This window comes from Lygodium microphyllum, chromosome 29 (genome assembly GCF_053477565.2).
Source record: "Lygodium microphyllum isolate KBCC chromosome 29, Lygodium_microphyllum_v1.1.10, whole genome shotgun sequence".
Classification (NCBI taxonomy): domain Eukaryota; kingdom Viridiplantae; phylum Streptophyta; class Polypodiopsida; order Schizaeales; family Lygodiaceae; genus Lygodium; species Lygodium microphyllum.
In genome coordinates, this window is record NC_141163.1 from 57,069,592 (window position 1) to 57,082,929 (window position 13,338).

Below are 13,338 nucleotides of genomic sequence, written 5' to 3' on the forward strand. Positions count from 1 at the left end.
ACATTAATTACGTGGTTATATAGTTTTTAGGACAAATCCCTCCAAGATTCCATGTTCTAGTGTGACTCAAAAAAAATTGCATACTTAATAGTTTTTCTAAAGATATTAACATTCACTATATGGAGTATGTCATATTTTATATCATGGTATCGATTTGTCAAGAATTGTGCGGTGGGGAGACTTGCTTGAGCTTCTACATCAAACATGCACACCATACACACAAGATGAAGCTCACTCAAGAATGCAAGAAGAGAGATGGAGGCCAAAATGTTTTCTTGCTAGTTTCTTCTTCTTCTTCCACACACAATACAATATACACAAAGTATAGATAAGTTACAACATAAAGGAAAGTGGCCTACTATTAAGAATAGCAAATGATACTTAACATGAATGCTTGTAGAGGCTTGATGTGTGCCCTAAAGAAGCTAGGAGATATGACAAAGATGTATGCTCTAGAAGCTCTAGGAAGAGATGTCCGAAATCCCATATGCACAATGAGTATAATGGTACTATCCAAAAGCTATAAAGGCATGTACTTGTTGACACTCATTTCAATGTAATAGTACTATCATTCTATGTCACTCAAGATTGTATTTATGAGTCCAAGTTAATCTATCTTGGAACCTAATTCATTTGAGTGATAATTCTTTATCTCAATCATGTTTTATGTTTATAACCTCCATCCACCATAGCTATCATAGCTCTAGATCTGTGTTTGTCAACACCTACTAAGTCAAACAATGCATAACTGACTATACTAATCGACTAGCGCTATATTTATGCTAGTTGTAGGTAAGTGTAACAAACTAAATATAATAAGTGATAAGTGGCCATGTGAGGATCATAATGACCACTAACATTCTAAGTGTAGATGTGTGTATCCATCTAGTCAGGTGGTCCATCATCAATGCCCACACGTGTTGAGCTTACATTCTTAATACTCCCCCTCAAGCTCAACCGTATCTCTGCAACTCCAAGTAAGCTTTGAAACTTTTGAAGCTTCTATGCACCCAATGCCATTGTAAAAATGTTAGCCATCGGATCTTGTGTGTTGACATATACTAAGTCAATCTCTCCTACAAGTACCATCTCTCTCACAAAGTGGTAGTGCACCTCAATGTGTTTTGTCCTAGCATGAAACACTAGGTTCCTAGCTAGCTATATGCTACTCATGTTGTCACATTGAATGACAAACTGGACCCATATCCCTATACATCCAAATCACCCAATAACTTTTGTAGCCATATCACCTCACATGTTCCCATAACAACACCTCTATACTGAGCCTCTATACTCGGTAAAGCAACTATAGGTTGCTTTTGGCTGCTCCATGGAATTGCTACACTACCAAGGGAAAACATGAATCCACTAATAGATCTTATGTCTGACAAGGTACCAGCCCAATCTCCATTTGTGTATCCAAATACATATGCATCCTTACATGCCTTATAAAAAAGTTCATAATGTAAAGTGGACTTCACATACCTCAATATGCATCTCATTGCATCCAAATGAGGCTTTCTAGGCATCTACATAAATTGACTGACAAGGCCAACAACATAGCTCAAGTTTGGCCTTCTATCTCATGCCCAACATTAGCACTCAAGTTCACATTTCTCTCCAATGATACTAAAAGAGGCTTACATGCTTTCATACCATACTTAAATAACATATCAAGTCATAGTGCCTTTGAGATAGCCATATACCATCATCACATCTGATCATCTCAATACCAAGAAAGAATCTCAACTCACCCAAATCCTTCATCTTAAACTTCTTCTTCAAAAAGTCCTTAACTTTACCAATCTCATTGTCATTGTCACCAATATAATAATCAAATCATCCACATAGATCACTATGATGATCAAACCTACATCTCCCTTTCTCATATAAAGTGAGTGACCAGCACAAAAAATATATAATCCAATATTGACAAGATACTCTCCAATATTGTCATACCATGCTCTAGGTGCTTGCTGTAGCCCATAGAGCACCTTCTGTAACCTGCACACATATGTGGGGTGCTCTAAATTCTCATAACTTGCTGGTTTCTCCATATACACATCTTCTTGCAATTCACCATGTAAGAAGGCATTTTTAATATCCAATTTTTGTAAACTCCAACCTTTGGCTGCTGCCAAAGCAATCACGTATCTAACAATTGTCATTCTAGTAATTAGATTGAACATCTCTGCATAATCTATGCTATATGTTTGAGCATAGCCTTTGCAACTATCCCAACTTTATACTTGCTAATTGAACCATTTGCATTATTCTTGATTTTGTAAACCCACTTATAGTATCCAATAGCTTTCTTGCCCTTAGGCAAGGGCACCAAATCTCAAGTCTTATTGGCATCTAATATAGCCATCTCCTTATCAATTGTTGCATCCCAATGAGCATGACTAACAACATCCTCAAAACAAATGGGCTCAACATCCTGAACTACTTTCACCATATAAGCATAATGGTGAGCTACATAATCTTCAAAATCAAATCTTTTAATAGGGTATTTGACCTTGCTAGACCTGCGTACCACTAGATCACTTAGTGGAGCTTTTACATTACTATGTGCTCTCTGTACACCTGGTGTCTTGACTAAAGGAATACCAAACTCATCATCCAAACTTTCTAAACCACTAGAATCTCCATCAAATCACAAATGACTAGTAGATGCATCATTACCATCCAACACTTTTCTCTTTTCTTTATCTTTACCTGCAATACTTGTAGATCCACCTGAAGATGTAGGGCTACTCCAGCTTTTCTTTTTGCACATAGCTATCATGATCATTATCATCATCTAGTACATCACAAATAGATGCATACCAACTGCTCATCTTATAAAAAATAACATCCCTACTCACTCTAAACTCACCTATAACAAGGTTACTATAATGATATCCTATTTTCTCTAAAGAGTATCCAATAAAAATACATTTTTAGCCTTCAAATCAAGCTTCTTTTATAGCTCATGTGGCACATGAACATGTGTGATACAACCAAACACTTTTAAGTGTGACATATCGGGATTCTTGCATGTAAAGCATCTTCAGGGTCATCCCATGAACTGCAGCTATGGGATTTCTGTTCATAATATAAACATCAGTATGAACAACTTCATACCAAAAATGTTTTGACATATTCTTTTCAGCCACCATCAATGCCCGTGCAACTTCTGCAATATGCCTATTTTTTCGTTCTGCAAGCCCATTTTGTTGTAGGGTATACCTACAACAAGTAAACTATCTCTTTATCCCATGAGACCTCAAGAAGCCATTAAACTCATTAGAGAGGTACTATCCCCTCCATCTGATCTCAAGCACTTAACTTTCAAACTTGTTTCTATTTCAATAATTGCCTTGAAAGACTTGAAGTGCTTAAATACATCAATCTTTTTCTTCATAAAGTATATCCATAGCTTCTTTGAACTATCATTAATGGCGTAACAAATTATTTGCTACCACTAAGAGATACATTCTATGTAGGCCCCCAAGCATCTATATGCACAACATCAAGTATATTTCTGCTCACATCTCTATCATATAAAATGGGTTGTCTTGCCTGCTTATCAAAGTGGCATGCTTCACACACTTTGTGAAATTCTGCAACTCTAAAAGCAAGCAACCTTGTAAACAATCCTTTGAATTGCATTAATTTCAACCTTTGCACATTTGCATATCCAATATGTTTATGCCTTATTTCAATGTCTACAAAACCACTCCATTTTCTTTAGCATATATAGTAGCATTCATTGTAAGAATTCCAACATCCAAAGTGAACATGTGACCAACTCTACTTCCTTTTGTGTAACGTTCCCACCTATTGGCTATCTAGGCACGTTTTCAGCAGTCCATCAAGAGATGAATTTGAGTGATGTTGCCTCGCACTCCCATGGAATGTTACGGGGTTTGTCGCCTAGGGTTTCTCAAGTCTGCATCTCACAATGGAACGTTTACAATCGATCCTACTAGGATCGTCCTGAAACTTGGGTTCCTAGTGGTCAAGGTCTCATGACAACATTCTAGTATCGAGTCCTAGACATCCTACTTTACACATAGATACCCAACCCAAAGCAAATCCATACCGCACTTGGTCCAAAGAGAATGGGAAACAAGAGGGATGCATCGCTCAACCTCTTTGCCCGTAGGGTATAGTCCCATTCCAATCCCCTAAAACGGCATGAGTTGAAATTCTAACCTAACAATTCCGAATCGTCAAATGTCAGTAAAACCTTGTAAGAAGCCTCTTAGTTCTCTGGGACCACCTTGCCATAGGACCTATCACAGGTTTTGCCCATTCGCTTCCCTTGATAGCTTTAGTTTTCTAATAAGTTCCTACCATAGTTATGTGTGACATTTAAAAATCAACTTCCTTAATTAAGCCTTTTAGGGAACAAGGTTCGTTTGCGTAATTTAAAGCACTAACATGAAAACAGAGAAAGCAATCCTTTTGACAAACAAGTTCCTTAACTTATCTTGAAGTTAATTTTTGTCTTCTATCCATACAAGAGAATTTGCATTTCCCTTCTGCCCTACAAAAGTAACTGATCCAAGTTATATGGCACCACAAATTCCATCCTTTATCTAGAATAGAATCTTCCAACGCCATAGATGTTGGGCTCATGGAAATCTTCAAATTTGTTCCTGGACTAGGCAAGGGATGTCTAGAGCTCCACCTAACCCACAAGTGACCTAGAAGTGAGACACAATTTTTGTGGTGGGCCTTTTAACCACTCAACCTTTAGCCCGTGAATCAAGCAGTGCCCTCTCAGCTTGTTGCAGTGCGATCTTGGAGATGATCCACCTACACAAAATATCATTTCCTTAATTAATCCAATTAAGAATCAAGCACAATCAAGGCAATCAACCCTTATATCGGTTTTGAAGAAAACATTCGTTTACCCTCATGGCAATTTTTCATCATAGACCCCTGCCATGAATTTAACATCAATCACAAGTACTTGGAATAATCATCCAAACAATAAACCAAGAAGTAGTTGAAAGTAGAAGCATTTAGGGCATTGCTTGATCAACCAACAAGACCAATTGCATTTCCAAACAATGAAAGTATAGACACGATAACATTTCCATCACATATTTGCTCTCCCCCTTAGGATCAAAGAGTGATTCTATACAAAATTTACTTAACACTCCCTTCCTTTGACTAAGGAAATGTTAGGGGTTCAAACACTGTACATGCCGTGAGTTCTATAGGTCACTTATATTGATCGATAACCCAACCTTGAATTGATTGGTGAAAGTCATAGTTATCCGATGGATCTCATGACATCTTAGTTTTAATCCTTATGATTAATTTTTGTACTAGCTCTTAGTCAAGCCATGAAGCAAATAGGCAATTATTCCCATATATCAAGCATGTTATAGGCAAAATGTGTAAATACTTGATAAGACAAGTGCTAGATGATCTCAAGTAATTAGACTCCAACATGCCTTACATTGAGCTAGAATCTAGGTTTTCTTACTATATGGGCTCTTAGGCTAAGTACTTTTGAAGTATCAAAACTTTAAACTAGGATTTCCTATCCTTGATTCTTGATGTGATATTTTTTTAGCAATTATGCTATTGGTAATATTTGTCTATGCTCTAACCTAGCACCTGTGTGCACAATTATTTAATGTCATTCTTTTAAGATTATGCCATTCATAACCCCTGACTGATTCTTCCTAGTAATTGCCCTATCAACAAATAAGCCATATGCAACTAGGTGCAATTAAGTTCCCTTAATACATGCACTTCACAAACTTCATCTTTCAAATATTTGCGATGAATTTTTCCTTTTTTCAATAACCCATTCTCGTGCGACATAGTACTAGTCTAATGCATCTCATGTAGGAATCAAAGCAAATATCCATTAATTTGGAAATGCATTACTTACTATTGGTATCACAGCTAGATTGGTAGTGATGCCCTCACCTGAGGCTTCGTTGCTTGTTGTGGGATTTCCATCTGTGCATGGCATGCTCTGCTTGGGGGCCATTCTTGATCTTTGTCTCTTTTAGATGCCATTCGCACAGACTCGAGCGCCTTTTAGTCAATTAACGGGGGCCAATTTGGGGAGAGAATTAAGCTTGTGAGGTGGAGATTAATCTTGCGGGGAAGGATATAACTCTGGAAAGAAGGAAAAGAAAAATGCTTGTGGCCATTCTCTAAGGAGGGGAAGAGAAGGACCTTGGAATATTTCTTCTCTCTCTCTCTCTCTCTCTCTCTCTCTCTCTCTCTCTCTCTCTCTCTCTCTCTCTCTCTCTCTCTCTCTCTCTCTCTCTTTGTGCAACAAGGGGGAGGGGAAAGGACATAGTATATCCTTCTTTTTTCTTTATGATGGGGGGGGGGTTTTATATAGGGAGAAGAATGTTATTATGGGGGGGAGAGGTGGCACACGTGTCGTTCACAATGCTATCTACATCAACAACTCCACTGTCGTCATCTCATGTTTCATCTTTCACTTCTTCTTTTCCTTCATAGTCATCATTATCCTCCTCTTCCTCTCCCTTGGTGATCATTGCCTCCTTCCCTTCCACATCATCGACTTCTTCCTCTCATTCGTTGTTATCTCCGCGTTCTCCCTCCCATGTTGTCCCTAATTTTCATTGTTTTTTTTTACTCCCCCTTGTCGACACCACCAACTGGTAGGAGGGGGGGAAGGAAGAAGACAACATGGAAGGGAGAATGCGGAGATGACAATGAAGGAGAGGAAGAATTTGATGATGTGGAAGGGAAGGAGGTGATGATCACCAAGGGGGAGGAGAAGGAGAATAACAATGACTACGAAGGAAAAGAAGAAGTGAAAGATGAAGCACGAGATGATGGCGGTGGAGTTGTTGATGTAGAGGACGTTGTGAACGACGATCAAGGCAAAGATGACGATGAAATTGATGGGGGGGTTTTATAGGGAGAAGAATGTTATTATTGGGGGGGAGAGAGAGAGAGAGGTGCCACATCTCCCCCCCCCCCCCATAATAACATTCTTCTCCCTATATAACCCCCCCATAATAACATTATTCTCCCTATATACTCCCCTCCCCATCAATCTCATCATCATCTTCGCCTTGATCATTGTTCACAATGCCGTCTACATCAACAACTCCACGTCGGCATCTCGTGCTTCATCTTCCACTTCTTATTTTCCTTCATAGTTATCATTATTCTCTTCCTCCTCCTCCCCCTTGGTGATCATCACCTCCTTCCCTTCCATGTCATCAACTTCTTCCTCTCCTTCGTTGTCATCTCCGTGTTCTCCCTCCCACATCGTCTTCTTCCTTCTCCCCTCTTGCCAACTAGCGGTGTCAACATGGGGGAGTAAAAAAAATTTCAATTAATTTCAATGAAAATTAGGGGGGGTTCCTATGGCCTACAGGGATATTACATCCTCTCCCCCTTAGAGAATTGGAGATGTCCTCATCTCAAAATAACTAAGGAAGACAAGTATTAATGGGGCTTAAGACCTGTGGGTTAGGACCCAACCACTGCACTACTCATAATGACTCAAGTAAAGCAATTAATATTATTGCAATTAACCATATGTACAAGAGTAGGATTTATTCCCAAAACAAGCATGTTGATAAAATTTTTAGTATTTCTAATCATCCTAAAGAGGTGTAGTGGGTTCTAAGTCTTCGTCTTCATTTGATTCCTCTATATATCCATAGACTGCACTTATGTAGCTTTGTTTTCTTGGAGGTTCACTATCACTATCTTCTGGACTTAAGTTAGGACAGTTTGCTTGGACAAGTCCTAGCTCATTGCAATGGAAGCATCAGTGGTGGTTGGGACATCTCCTACACGAATGTGCCCTATCTCTCCACATGTGTGGCATCTCTTGCCCTAATCTTGGAAATCCTCTTTGTCACAATTTCTTGGTCTAAGTTCTTGGTTGATTGGCTTTGCTCAAAGTATTTCTTGCAAGTCCATTGGATGTATTGCTTCAAGACGGTGGTTTAGAGGAGCATTCTCGCAATGGCAAAACTTGGATACTTATTGTGCAATATCCATAGGTGGCACATCTTTTAGTAGGGTTACAATCTTTGAGTAATAGGCTTCCAATGTTAATTCCAACTGCTTGAGCTTGAAGAATTCATTCATCCTCAAGGTCTGGTATTTTGGCGGAAGGTATCATCCGCGTACAACATCTTTTAGCTGAGCCCAAGTGACAACGGCTTCAGGAATACCTTGATCTTTTCACCATTGCTTCCACCATATCCAAGCATGGCAAACTAAATTAAGTTTGGCTATCATTGCTTGATTGGCAAAAGTAGTTCTTGCAATAGAGAAATAATCATTGGCATTGACTCAATCCATATCTCTGCCTTTGCTGTGATGTCTATTCCTTCTCCACCAAACTCGAGTACCTTAATTTACTTGAGAAGGAATTTCTTCTCTTACATGTCAGTATTCGTGGGTGCAGAAGGTGCCTAACAATTAACCAATACCACTTAAGTTATTTCTATTTATGATATGTTTGAAAACCATACATTAATCTATCACATATCATTATGAATTTTTTTCTCTAATACCAACTGTAAGGTGCCCTGTCTAGGCACGTTTTTAGTGGTCCATTGACAGAGGAATCTAAGCGATTCTATCTGGCACTCCCATGGAATGTTACGGGGTTTGTTGCCTAGAGTTTCTCAAGTCAGCGCCTCGCAATGGAATGTTTGCGGCTGAACCCACTAGGATCGCCCTGAAACTTGGGTACCTAGTGGTCAAGGTCTCCTGATAGCATTCTAGCATCGGATCTTGGACATCCTACTTTACGCAGAGACACCCAATCCAAAGCAGATCCATGCCGCACTTGGTTCAAAGAGAATGGGAAACAAGAGAGATGCGCTGCTCAACCTACCCATAGGGCATAGTTTCATTCCAATCCCCTAAAATGGCATGAATCAGGGTTCTAACCTAACAATTCCTAAGGGTCATCGATAAAACCTTGCGAGAAGCCTCCCAATTCTCTAGGACCACCCTGCTGTAGGATGGACTCATTGGGGGTTCTGCCCACCTGCTTCCATTTATAGATTTAGTTTTCTAATTAGGTCCTACCACAATTATGTGTGACATTTAAAAATCAACTTCCTTAATTAAGCCTTTTAGGGAGTAGGGTTCGTTCGCATAATTTAAAGCACTGACACAAAAACAAAGCAAGCTGTCCTTTTGACAAACAAGTTCCTTAACTTATCTTCAAGTTAGTCTTTGTCTCTTGCCCGTACAAGAGAATTTACATTTCCCTTCTGCCCCTACAGAAGTAACTGGTCCAAATCACATGGCACCACAAATTCCATCCTTTATCTAGAATAGAATCTTCCAACACCATATATGTTGGGCTCACGAAAATCTTCAACTCCATTTCGTACTAGGCAAGGGGTGTCCATTTGACCCACAAGCGACCTAGGAGTAAGACACAATTTCTGTGGTTGGCCTTTTAACCACTTGATCTTTGGCCCATGAATCAAGCAATTCCCTCTCAGGTTGAACCGTGGTGCAATCTTGGAGATGATCCACCTGCACAAAATATCATTTCCTTAATTAATCCAATTAAGAATCGAGCACAATCAAGGCAATTAATCCTAATATCATTTTCTAAGAAATCATTCCTTTACCCTCATGGAAATTTGTCATCACAAACCCCTGCTATGAATTTACCATCAATCACAAGTGCTTGGAATAATCATCCAAACGATAAACCAACAAGCACTTGAATGTAGAAGCATTTAGGATGTTTCTTGATGAACCAACAAGTCCAATTGCATTTCCAAACAATGAAAGAATAGATGCAATGCCAATTAGGAAAAAAATGAACTCACAAATGGGCCTTTTAGCCCCCCCCTCTCTTCTCCTTAAAACAAGGAAAAGAGGAGAGAAGAATAGTAAAATAAACTTCCTCTCTCTCCACTTTTGCAATCTCGTTTTGCCTTTTTTATATTATCTACAAATATATACTCATATTCCTTCTCTCTCCTCATTTAAGAAGTCTTTTTTAACTAAATTTTATATTCAAAAAGGAGTTAGTTACGAGAGTGTGGTGCCTTGTTTTCAATGCAAAATGATCAGTAGATGCAAAAAATTTGATTTTTTAATTGAGAATAAGGAAAATAAAATTTCAAAAGTTCATTTTAAGATATTTTGGGGATTTTTTATATCCTAGATTTTGGTCAAAAAACAAACCAACTAGTCAAATTTCGTATTTTTTGGAGATGTTTTTGGAGGCAAAATAGAAATATCTAAAATACAAAAAGTCTTGGACATCCCTACCATCTGAGCTATTTCCCCCCATATCTATATTCTCTCATGGCTCTATTGTGACCTCTTCTCTGTGTTTATGCAACCTTCATTAACAGAGTGAATTATTACACCCTCCTTTCCCTTAGCACATTTGTGTGCCTCTCTGTGCATCTCCACTCTACCTCTTGTGACAACCAAGTAGGCTCCCCATTTCTATTAATAGTAAAATAAATATAGGAAAGAAGGAGCTGCATATTGAGGTAGAGATTGAATATGCCCCATTATTCAAAAGAACCCAGCGTACCAATGTCAACCCTTAGGTTTTGCAGAGTTACAGGCAAATGGGATTGAAACATGTGGATCTGTGGGTTGATGGGGGAATCTACCCAAATGACCCCTTAAACAATAGACATCCAACTTTCTTAGGAATCACAAATTTGCTGAAGTATGTGTGCGAGGGTGAAAATGGGTTACTTGGTTATACTAGGCGGCTCAATGATCAGGCATTCAAAGTATTTACAACTTGCCAAACAACCATAAACAATTGCCATGATGTAATCGTTGCACATCAACTTCATATACAACAGCTCATAGGACAAGTGGTACAGCTAAATGACACTATAATTCAACAAAATAATCAAATTATTTCGATGCACAACACTATCCATGACATTAGTATCTCATATGAGGAGGCAAATGCACAGTTGGACGACTTGAGAAAGATCAACAGCAAGCTAACACAGGACTGCAAATGAAAGAAGAAGCCAATCAATGAGTTAAATGTGAATAGTGGCCAGTGGAAGCGACGTATCAAAGCATGTAATGTAGCTCAGAAAGGAAACCTAGGTGAGAGTGAGGTTGGATCGTGTATTAGTAGATTGCTGAAGATAAGTACATTGGAAAACGCTTTGAGCAATCCTAAGTTCAAGGCTGTGAAGGAAAAGGTGATTGAGTGCACATTAAAAGATGTGTCAAATGAGTTCTCAGCTGTGGATACACAATCTATTTATGACAGGGCCAACATTAGCACAATCACTTACTCAAATATATTCAAAGGTGTGAAGGTTGGATTTGGTCGTGTGTTGAAGAGAAATAGATTCGTGCCTCTTCCTCAACCCTCAAAGTTAATAGAGGCCTGACGGCAACTTAATACAAAGGTTTTGGAGTTGATAGGAGATCCCATGCATGTTCAATGTGTGAAAACACTAAAGGTTGGGACCAAAAATGCATGAGGTGAAGTTCACTGAACTCAACAATTACTATTTAGATTTTAACAAGGTGCAGTCGGCAATGGTAATGTGCTACAATATGTCTATTGAGAAATGTAATGGTAAATTGTAGTTTTGTTATAAAATTAGATGAAAGTGAGGTCGTCAAAGGAGTAAAGCTTGAAAGAGTTAGTGTAACTTTGATGAATAGAGCTTTACAATTCGACAAGAATAACCCAAGGAGCTTTAGTGTTCAATCTAAGCGCCATGTGTGCTGGCTCGCTGCATTTGAAGTTCTTAAGAAAACATTTGAGGTGCTGCAGCTATTCTTTATGCACCCAAGCATTCCAAGCATCATCGATCGTCAGGAACATGGTGAGATCCTCTTGGTTGAAGGGTATGGTCAATATTTGGTTGAATGGCATCTTGCAGGAGACTTGAAAACTTTAAAATGCATGTGTGGAATCTCCAATGGTGCAAATACAAAGAATCCATGCCTATATTGCTTGACAGAGAGGGTGGAAGGAAAGGACGGAAAGAAGAACTGGTGAAAGGTGACAAGTGATGCACCGACGCGCAATAGAGAAGATCCCACTTGGAAGCCCATCTTCAACATTCCCTTGGATCATATTCACATTTGTTCATTGCATGCTTTTGTTAGAATCATGGAGAAAATTATATATAAATACATTTTCTTTGCTTATAGGATGCAACCAGAAAAAGAAGCCATTGCAACGTGTAGGAATGTGGAGCGAGTGCTATCAGAAATTGGGTTACACAAGCATCAAGTGACAATTGAAAAAGATGAGAAGAGATCAGGAAAATCTAGTAACTTGCCAAAAAATCCTTGCTTTGGAGGAGCAAAGACTAGGAAGTTTCTCTCAGTACCCATCAATGAGGAAGGGAATGTCATGGTTCATACGCCGCAGGACTATGATGGGTGAAAAAAGTTACATTTTGCAATTTGTGATCGAAGTAATGGGGGAAAAACAAGATTGGCCAAAGCTAAGGTTCGGATAAGTCTTAACAAATTGGCTTCCTTACTTTGCAAGATGGTGTTTAACAATGAAGATAAGTAAGAATTTATCAATGTTATGCATAGCTTCTACGAAAACATGGTGGAAGCATGGAGCAAAAGCTCTATCACACATTACATGGTGCGTACTAAGTTAATACTTTAAAATTGTATGAATTGTATAAACTATTGAGCATAGTTTTACTCATATGTGATTTGTGTCTTTGTAGCATATCCTTGAGGTACATGGGCCATACATTCCAGAAAAGGAAAGCATCAAAATTTGGTCCACACAAGGGATGGAAAATTCACATTGGATAGCGCATGGTGCATACCAAAGAAAAATTGATCATGATGGAGGGGTGAATGGTAGGAATCCAATGATCCAATTGCTATCTTGGTGGTATAGGATTATAGTAGGAGATGAAGCTAAACTCTCGCAAAAGAGAGCAAATAAAAGTGCTGATGAATCGACTATAGACATGATGGAATCACGTCGTGTCACTAAAAGAGTGCGTTATGAAACCTCAAGTACCAAAGAAAACCATGCCAAGTGGCTAGAAACAAGGCTTCAACAAGGCAGCAAATGGGTTCGAAGAGAGCTAAGATAGTAAGATGAACAATGTGAGTCAGTGTGAATGCAATTCATAGTTTAAGAGAGAAAGAGAGACTGTGCATCAATGTGAATGAGTCTCATAGTTTAGGGTTATATAAAAGAGGGTTTCACTTTCTATCTTATTCATTGAGTTCTCACATCTCTTGTGCAAGAAAGATGGCTAGGTCTAAGGTAATTGCAAATAAGCTTCCACTCAAGGCCCCATATCGTATTCAACCCCTTGGAGCATCTACTAGCTCAAATGCACCCCCTTCTCAACCAAA